The following is an 8278-nucleotide window of genomic DNA, read 5'->3' on the forward strand; positions in this document are numbered from 1 at the left end:
GGACAAAGCTTTAGAAGAGAAGAGCATGTTTTCCACATTGGGTGAGTACCAATCTATGTAGCCAACAGAAAAATCTGTTTAATTACAATTATCTGCTGAGAAAATACACCCTGTGTTCAGAAAACTAAAGGACCTGATTGCACGGTTAAGCGCGGGGTGAATGCAATTTGACGGCAGGTGTTGCTTTTGGATTGCACGAGAGGTTGGCGGTCGCATTTCAACTTTGAACTTTAAATTTCCACAATAACTTAAGAGTAACATGCAAAAAAATGAAATATGGTTTGTGTTCCAGAAACCAAAGAAAGGTTTGTATGACACTGAAAGAGCAACTGATATTTAGCTGCGCTCGAATAATTATGCACCGTGCACTTGATTAAGATATAAAAAGTATGCAATAATTACCTACTGAATGTCTTTGCCTCTGTTTAAAAACACACTCGGTCTGCCAGGATGTAAGGAGATCGACGACATGCAAGCACATAACCTTGCACTGTGACTCAGACAGATACAAACAGAGGCCTCATATTAGCCTCGGTTGGATTAAACATGTCCTCAGTAGGGTGCCTGTGTCTGTCTGAGAGAAAAGCCTGAACAGCAGGTCTCTGAGTTCAAAAATATAATTGGCTTTTACATTATATTCACTCACTGCAAACTGACTGCGAGCACTGTGAAAGGTTTTTTCACCTGATCATCAGAACAGAGACAAAACAGATCGACTTGAAGGTGGTAGACTATATCGTCTAGATGTTTCCTTTTTAACATCGAGGTTGCTTGTCTTCTTCTTCCTCAGTTTATTTGAGCCTGATAAGTGCATCTGCAAATTTAATATCTTTGGACAAAATCCCCCACACTTGACTTACAGATTAGTCTTTCGGGGTTTCCCAGCTTTGTCTGATGTCTGCCTCGCAGTATTTCCTCACCACCTGTCTAGGCTGTCATTATCTGGCTACGTCTCACAGAGGAAGTCTGCCGTTGTGAATAATCCTGGTATAAGCTGAAAATCTGGCTGAAATGTGCACACGGCGAGGGTGACCCACTCCTTCGGCCTGTGCAACCGTAACACAGTTTTAAAGATTATCCTCTTTCTAAAATCAACTCTTTCTTCAAGGAAACTGAAAAAAATCAGTTACTGACAAACATGAAGGGACAGCGCTAGTTGTGTTTGGTATTCACATCCATGCCACTCACTGTGAAGACGCTGTAATGAGGATCTTGACATCCTTTCTTGACGGTAATATATCAGGAAGGAGCGCACCATCCAGTCTAGTGGTGCTGCACCACCCTCACGTCACTGTAATGGCTTTCACAACCACGCAAACTGTGATTCCTCTGGCGATCTTCAAAGCTTGCGTCCACTGGATGCGATCCATGGAATAAGCGCTGGAGGAATTCAAAGCCTTCTCCCTCTGCCGCCAGTCACCCAGTCACTACACAAAGGACTTCATATGTAAGCACATTCAGGTTTCTCACAGTTAATCCTGTGTGTGAAAATCATTCACATTCAGCATCAAGTTAAAAAGAAAACATTTTTTCTTTCAGGATTTCATCTTCATGGTCACCAAGAGGATCCTGGAGATACAAAATGCGGTGACTTTGACCCTGATGATTCACTGCATCGGCAGCAGAATCTATTTGACTTCTGTACAAATATGAATTTCAGCCATCAGCATGTTTCCCTGACGTCTGTTCACTTCTGCCTGAGGGAGGACTGAGCTTGTGGGAGAGCACAGCTAATGTTAGCAACAATAAAATCTATGCGATTTTATTTTTAAACGAGCATCAGCAGGTTCCTGCCTGGCACAAATGAAACCACAACAATATTCAAATGCAGCAGAAACGCAGATTTCCAGTGGTTTCCGCTCAAATAAAGTGAAATCGAAAACGGTTAGGTAATATTTTACAGTGATGTTCACACTATTGATCAATTCAGCTTGGACTAGATTCAGGAGCTATGAACTGAGTGCCATAACAAGCGGTCTATCAGGCTCTATGCTTTTTATTTATTGCCATGACAAGTGCTGAAACACCAGCATGACCAATTAGTCCCATTCATCAATTGATTTTTGAGCATTGTGATCCATCTTAACAGCCACTACGCTCTTCTTCTCCCACCTCCACGCTCCACAATGAGCAGTTTCTCAATACAGTGAACACCAAGGTCATCAGAAACAAGAAGGGTTACTGGAGGTCGCTCAATGTGCATAATATTCTGGTAATGCTGAGGATGAATGATTAAATATAAATTACACATTTACACTGTATTATTTTATTGTTTCTTGATGCAAAATCTCACTTGTACACTTTATAAAAGACAGTGGAAATCTTTTCAAGCCGAGGTAAACCTAAAAAATATTCAGTACACTGCAAAACACTTGAGAGAAGCACTTTAAGAGAACCACATAACCTCAGGTACAGAGACAAACATCCTTGAAAATACTAAAATGGTTTCCCAAACCAAATTTAAAAAGGCTATGAATACAGGCCTCTTTTCAGAGTCTCAGTTTGCAGCTCTTCAAAAAAAAAAATAGCAGGTGGGCTATAATGAAACGCCAGGATCTTCACACAAATGCTGAAGGGGTTCTGACTGTGGCCACCAGACGGGCACCTGGTTAGACTGACGCATTTTTAGCGACCACTGCTCTGAGGAGACAGCAGAATACGTTGCATTAAAAATATAAAACATTCACTTCCGCACTGGGTTAGTCTGCAACTATGTTAAGAGCAGAATAGCTTCGAAAATCTAGTTCAAATGGATATTTTTAGTACCGGCGGTTCAGTATAAGCAAAACATATGGCCAGTCTTTTCAACAAGTGACAGTCAAATTCTGCAAAAACCATTTCTGAGCTGTGGTTTTTGGTCTGAATCACTATTCCAGAGCAGCTGCACTGCGAGAACATCAGGACTTCTGCAACACCAACACTAAGCAAGCAAGCAAGCGCTGCTTTTGCAGGACATATTTCGAGCTGCTGCAGTGAAAAGGGGAAAAAACATATATATGTGTCCTCTCTGTCTGTGTGTGTGTGTGTGTGTGTGTGTGTGTGTGTGTGTGTGTGTGTGTGTGTGTGTGTGTGTGTGTGTGAGTAGTCTTCGGGCTTACCTTGAACATGAGTCAGAATAAGGCTCTCAACACAAGCTTTGGTGTTGTTGCAGTTCACAGGACGCAACTCAGCTCAGGATGGTCACCCCTCGGGCTCAGACATGATTCATATCCACGATAACTCGGCCAAAAATGAAGAGCACCATACTCTCAGAAAAGCCCTGTAGCGCTAATGTTAGTTTGTCAATCCCATTAGCCCGTACAGTCTCTCTGTGCTGCTCAATAATCTGCTGTAGTGCAGATGAACCGCTACGCGCTTCCAGCTCTCAGTCCGAGGAGAAGGAGGGAGTAATGTTAATGGCCTCACCAATGGACGAGCCCCTCTGAAACAGTCCGGTCTTCGCCCCGGTGGCTCCAGTCATCTGTTTGGGTCAAACAGCGAACGCATGCGGTGTGTCGACTTGTCGTTTCTGTCGCCCGTCCGATTAGAAGAGGGCTGTTTGACGCGGCGAAGAGGCAGTGCCGCCGCACCGTGTGCCCTGCACTCCCACGCGGACCAACAGCACTGCCTGCTGTACTTAAAGAGACACAGCAGAGCACACAGAGGCGCAGCAGTCCCCGCACTCCTCCCGACGCTCAAGCTTTCCGGGCCACACAGGTGACCACTCAGCGCGGCGACGATGCGCTCCCCTGCGGATAAGCTGATAAAAAATGCGATTTTCATTCAGGACGGGGTGCAGTGTTTGCACATGCAAGCGGTCTGCGTGGGTTCTGCGATGGATCGACCGTCCAAAAGTTTGGGTATCCTTATTTAGGATTCTCCAAAAGGCAATTATAAGGCCTCGTTTTGTTTTGCTTTGCACATTTTCATAACTTGGAAAAGCAAAGTTTTGGAAAGCAAACACTTTCCAAAGCTTGATAAACTTCCAACATGTTGCCTAGCAGCCTGAGCAGTTTGTTAGACGCTCAAAATGCTCACAAAACACAAACGATTTCAGGTAGATGTTTCCTCAGCTCAAGAAATAGCATGAACCTTTGAGGTTATGTTGAGGTATGAACACCAAGGAATCAGGGTGGCAAGTAAGGCAACTGTGCAGCCACGTCTGCACAATAAGACCTTTATGGAGGAGTTATCCAGGCTAAAAAAAAGTCTTATGCATTTTAAGAAGAAGAAAAAATCCTGTTAACTGATGAAGATAAAACTGAATTTTGGCTGTGAGTAGGATGTAGATTTTAATGAAAAGAGCACAGCGTCAGCTGCTAAGCACAAGGAAAGTTGGTCATGTTTTGGAGCCAGCAGCATGGGATAAAAATTGATTCAACTAATGCCAGAAAAATGTAGAAGCAAACGCCACACTATGTGAAAAAAAAAAAAAATAATGATAAGCTGAATATGAAAACAGGACAGCTTTTAAAACAGGATCATAGTCCTAAGCACACGTCAAAAACTCACAATCGGTTTCTTCTAGAGGAAAAAAACTGAAGTTTTTGTCTTGTGTTCAGTTCACCCAACCGACCCAACATTTACTGAAAATCTGTGGTCAAACCTTTGAAGTTCATACAGGAAAGCCTCAAAAAGTCACACAACCAGAAGCCTTTAACTTCAGAGGGGAAGTTAACTTCTGACATGAGAGCTCAAGACTTTTGTTTTCTTGTTTGTTTGTTTTTTGAAACTCTAATAGAATAAAAATAACATAAATTCAGTGCAGTGTATATAACTCCCTGCTGCTCATCAGAGCAACTGGAAGCATGAAAAATAATAATAAAAACAGATATAGCTGGTAATAACATCAGTAACAGTGGTGGTGGTGTGTTTGTGTGTGTGAGTGGGCGGGCGGGGGGTTGTCTGCCTGCTTTGCATGCTGATTTTAATCCTTCCTGCATCGGCCTTCACAAACACACATCCAGATGTTCAGCTGTTCCTGCTCCACGTAGGATTTCAAGTCCGATCGGGGTGATCATCCATTCTGCTTAACCACAAATCTCTTTGTGTGTAAACTGCACTCTTCAATCACTTTTATTGTTCTGTCCCTGACAGTCGCTGCTGTTAAATCAATGGCTTAAAGCAAGTGCATTACACAGATCCTTAGGGGTATGAACACAAATATCCACATGCAGAGACCACATGGGGTATAACATAGAAGATATACAGGGATTTTTAAAGTCTCCAGTCTACCTGTTTCTGAAATAAAGACGAGTGTCAAACTGAGGGATTAAGAGTTAAATGAATGACTACTGTGGGTTTGTCTCATCTGTGAGGTTAGTTAAAGACTGTGTAGTCCCTGTGTAGCTCCAACACCTGCTGTTTGGGCGAACCACTTACTGCAATTTTAACGCTAGTCTGTCCTTAAGGGATGGTGTGCTGACACAACAGAGATGACTCTGCATATTTCAGCAGCATCAATTCAGTGGTAGGTTGTTTTCTGTAGCCCTGTCACCTGTAATTACACTCTTCTTCATGATGACTCAGCAATGGACAAGTGTGCAGTGGTGGTATTGCTCACGATGAATCAAGCAGACAGGATGGGACAGTAGCCAAAAAAACCCGGACTCTGTTATTTCAGGATTGGTGGCTTGATTAATTCAAAGAATTTCTTCTTTTTTATTATTATTATTATTATTTTCAAGGATATACAGACATGCATTGGAGGTCAGGAGTGGGGTATAAATCACGTGGTGCAAGAGATAAAACTCCAGGCCAGCCAACAGCCCTCATACATCATGAGGCAGCAGTCACTGCGTTGTAAGTCTGTGTGTGTATGACAACCACTGGTTTATATCCCCCTCAGATTTCAGAAAACTGAAGTAAATAGATGATAATGGGTTCATTGTGTAAATCAACGCTCTCTCATGGGGATACGTTGGCGGGGAACTGAAAGAGGAGACAGAATTTTCCGATTGTAACCGTCTTCTGATGGCTCTCTTTCATGTCGCCATCTGACAAATGGACCAGATAGCACACAGCCCAACAAAAAGCTCAGCCGCTGTGAAACTTTTTTTGATCCCTCCATGATTCACTGAAATATTCAGATAAAAAAAACAAACATCCCACATATCTCAAGAAAGACCATTCTTTGACAGATCATTTTAATGCATGGGCCCTCATTCAACCTCTTTGTGTTCAACTGTGTCCCACCGAAAATAGTCAGTGTAACATTTTGGACTGTTTGCAAAGCTTCGTATGATGTACTGAAGCTACGCTTTAAGAAGACCCTTACATTGCTGCTTAAAGAATGGAAGAGATTAGCTTTAGGTAAGTTGCCAACATCACATGCAACTGAAAAAAAAACTCATACTGATGTCAAAATGATGTCAGCGTGTGCCGCATCACCCACAGCTTTCAATGACACTTTTGTCAGAGAGCCACTGTGACTGTTTTTAAGGCGTGTTTTGAAGCACTAAGATCCACTTAATTGTCACAAGAGATTAGAAACAACAATACAGCTGGGAATGACAGATTTGCCTCCATCACACTCAATGAATAGTCAACACTGAAACTGCAGCTCATCAACTTTGAAAGCAGCCGACATCATCTAAAGTGCACAGGCAGAAGTACGAAGTACTGAGGAAACTGTTCATCCTGAAGATTGTTATTTCCATTAGATAGATAGATAGATAGATAGATAGATAGATAGATAGATAGATAGATAGATAGATAGATAGATAGATAGATAGATAGATAGATAGATAGATAGACTTTTCTTAAGTCAAGTGTATGAGGGTAAAAGGGCAGAAAAAAAAGGGGGGGGGGGGGGAGATGCTACATGATCATAAAAAAAACTCCAATCAGGCTGAATTAAGGGTGTGCTTATGCAAAAACATGGGACACTAAAGGCTAAAAATGGTGGCAGAGATGAAGCAGGTGGTGACTTGGATGAGTTACTCAACTCTAACTGACCAGGGTGAAGTGTAGATGGGTAGGAGGGGGCTTGCACTAATGAAGTTCTGAAAGGAAGAATAATAGAAAAGCACTGAGATTTAGAGCACATGCGACAGAGGCTGATGAAGGTAGAGAAGGAAATGACTGGGCCAGAGTGATGAGGACAGATTTAAGTTTGAGAGGGTGTGGAAGCGTAAATAATGTAAAGAATAGACTAGCAGCCCAAATACAGGCCGATGGGTCAAGCAGAAATTTCATTTTCAGTGGGAGAAACGTCTCATCGGTCATCCAAGTGACTTCTTCAGTACCAGCTGACTTCAGAGTTCCCCAAAAATATGTTTGCATAATGACCGAAACTGGCACCCCGGACTAACAATGGACTGTGAGTTCAGCTTCCTGATTATGATTATAAGGTTGGGGAATGGTTGGCTACATTTTTCTTTTATGGTTGTGTAGTATTCCTGTTATAGGTTATTGGTTATAGTGTATTCATTTATTCATTGATTTATTGCTGCTGTAATTATGCGATTAAAGTGTTTGACTAATGTTCTCTTATCTGTCTTACTGCTGACTTTTTAAAAATCGAGCCAAAGTTTATTAATCACCTCTGCCCAGCCCTGAGCCTAATGGAGGTTTCTTCTTGTTAAAAGGGAGTTTTTCCTTCCCACTCTTGCCAAAATGCTTGCTCATAGGGGGTTGTCTGATTGTTGAGGTTGTTTCAATTATTGAAGGGTCTTTACCTTACAGTTTAAAGCATCTTCAGGTGAATGGTGTTGAGATTTGGTGCTACTGTATAGAAACAAAATCTTATAGATGGTATTCATATGGCATATGTTGAAAAGACTGCAAATAGACTGACTAAAGCCTGCCATCTTTATAATAATGGATTGGATTTATATAGCGCTTTTCAAGGCACCCAAAGTGCTTTACAATGCCACTATTCATTCACTCTCACATTCACACACTGGTGGAGGCAGCTACGGTTGTAGCCACAGCTGCCCTTGGGCAGACTGACAGAAGCGAGGCTGCCATATCGTGCCATCGGCCCCTCTGGCCAACACCAGTAGGGTAAAGTGTCTTGCCCAAGGACACAACAACCAAGACAGCGAGTCCAGGGATCGAACCGGCGACCTTCCAGTTACAGATACGCTTCCCAACCCCCTGAGCCACGGTTTCTATATAGATGGCCCCTGTCTTCACCATTTTCTCCTGCAATATTGCTGATTGTGCTTACATCTCAATCGGTTGATAATCGCAGGTCATGTTTATCGATTTTGTATTGTGGTGATTTTTTATCTGCCTCATGGCCACTCGATACACCCAATTCCTGCAGTGAAATCTCCTCAGTGTGATGCATTTT

The 8278-nt window shown here is 42.4% G+C and overlaps 1 protein-coding gene across 1 annotated transcript in view; it reads right to left on the bottom strand.

Annotated features, from left to right (window-relative positions):
* wscd2 (WSC domain sialate O sulfotransferase 2) overlaps positions 1–3618 on the bottom strand; it is a 44269-nt gene extending 40651 nt beyond the window's left edge. Inside the window, exon 1 of the mRNA XM_086314303.1 lies at positions 3099–3618. The gene's annotated coding sequence lies outside the window, so the exon portion shown is untranslated. The remainder of the gene's footprint in view (positions 1–3098) is intronic.
* Positions 3619–8278: the final 4660 nt, after the last annotated feature.

Source organism: Aulonocara sp. 'chitande type north' Nkhata Bay, linkage group LG12 (assembly GCF_057382095.1).
Source record: "Aulonocara sp. 'chitande type north' Nkhata Bay isolate Kocher_YH1m ecotype deep benthic linkage group LG12, A_spYH_male_GT1.1, whole genome shotgun sequence".
Taxonomy (NCBI): domain Eukaryota; kingdom Metazoa; phylum Chordata; class Actinopteri; order Cichliformes; family Cichlidae; genus Aulonocara; species Aulonocara sp. 'chitande type north' Nkhata Bay.